The 1,667-nt window shown below is 46.1% G+C and overlaps 1 non-coding gene across 1 annotated transcript; it reads left to right on the top strand.

Moving 5' to 3' along the window:
* The first annotated feature begins 979 nt into the window (after positions 1 to 979).
* Positions 980 to 1,118, top strand: LOC128591918 (U4 spliceosomal RNA). Its single transcript, XR_008381706.1, has one exon. It is a non-coding gene; the product is annotated as a U4 spliceosomal RNA (small nuclear RNA).
* Positions 1,119 to 1,667: the final 549 nt, after the last annotated feature.

Here is a 1,667-nt window from a genome sequence, read left to right as displayed (position 1 = left end):
GACAGGTGTCTGGGACTCCATGGGCGGCACAGTGACCTTTCTTCCTCCCACGTAATCCCGCCCTCAGAGCCACCTTGTCTGGGGCAGGTGTCCTGTAAGAGTGATCATGTCTAAGAGGAGAAGAACCTGGCCCAGACGTGAGTGCCCCTGAGAGACCACATGTCAGGGGCTGCTTCAATTGCTTTTTCCTCACCTAGCTATGTCCTCGTCAACCCTCCCAGTCTGTTGTATCATAGACTTGCCCTTGACTGTGTGTTTGTGATAGTCTGTGTGCATGTCTACGGGGCTACCAGGGAGAAGGGAGGGAGAACTTGTTTCATGCTTTGTGTAAATGACCAGGAGATGAAACGCCGTGCCTCACCCCATCCCACGGTCTGTTTGATGACTTTTTCATGCCAGGAGGCTCTGGACACAGCCGTTGTTCCTCTGGGCCATCCTCACAAGTCTTGTTTCCTTTGTTCACTCGTCACCTCCTTCCCTCTTCTACCCTATTTTTCTGGCCCCTGGTGGAATATCTTGACAGTGTGGACTATTATGCTGTTTCATTGCATCTTTTTTCAGTGACACCAATTAGTTCCAAAAGTTACTTGAAAAATTATCTGTGATGGAGTTCCATGAGAGCATGGCTCATCAGTTTTTCTGGAAGCAGTTGAAAATGCCCAGAAATGTATTAGAGTTCACCCACTGCAATAAAGACAAGAACTGGTCTCTACTTCCTGTGCGGCAGCTTCCAGATTATATGGGAAAGCAAAACAGAACAGAAAGCAGGAAGGAAGATTGTATGGGGAGGAAGCACTGGGAGGTGCTGTTTCTCCACGGAGGCTAACAGGGACTGGAGTCAGATGCTGAGACCTATTTAACGTCTCTCCTTTCATTCCTAAGTATTCAGGGACTGGAGTCAGATGCTGAGACCTATTTAAATTCTCTTCCGTCGGTTCCTAAGCATTCAGTGTTGTCTGCAGTCCGTGAGGAATTGTTGAGCTCTGCACAGCCGTGCCATCATAGCCAGTGAGCTTTATTTGAGGCTCATTTATTGCCAATTGAAAACTTCTCCCAATAACCTGCAGTGATGACTTTCAATATAGTTGGCATTGGCAATTTTTGAGTCTCTATGAAGACTTTAAAAAAATAAAAGAATTGCTATAGCTCTTGCCCTGCAGCCTGTTACTGTGACAGTTCTTCTTAGCCATGTCTTGCTCTGAACGATGAGGCTGTCCTCTTCATCTCACACGTGGCACTTTATTAATGACCATTGTTCCTCTGTGTCTTTATTTAGAAGGACACTGCTTCCTCCTCCCTATTTTTTAAGGCAATGTACCAGTTTGGAAATGATTAAGATCACATAATCTCATGGAAACTTGTGAAAATCGGGGTGAAATTTGGTTTAGAACTCTATAATCCCTCCCTTAAGAATATAAAATTTAAATATTTTTGAAATATGTTGTGTGGAAGAGACATTCACTGCTCAGTGAATGTCCACATGACACCCACTTTTCTCAGTCCCCTTGACTTAGGCAGGGCCGTGTGGCACACACTGGATCCTCTGCGTCACTTCTGGACCTTAAAGCATTTCAGGGAAGGTGCACAGCCCTTCCTTCCCTCTTCACTGGTGCGGTTGGTTCCCCAGAGACCACACAATCCAGGTGGTGCAGCTGCAAGAAGCAGTT

Source organism: Nycticebus coucang, chromosome 1 (genome assembly GCF_027406575.1).
Source record: "Nycticebus coucang isolate mNycCou1 chromosome 1, mNycCou1.pri, whole genome shotgun sequence".
Classification (NCBI taxonomy): domain Eukaryota; kingdom Metazoa; phylum Chordata; class Mammalia; order Primates; family Lorisidae; genus Nycticebus; species Nycticebus coucang.
Note: the sequence above shows the minus strand (reverse complement) of the source record. Positions and strands in the feature narration are given on the sequence as shown.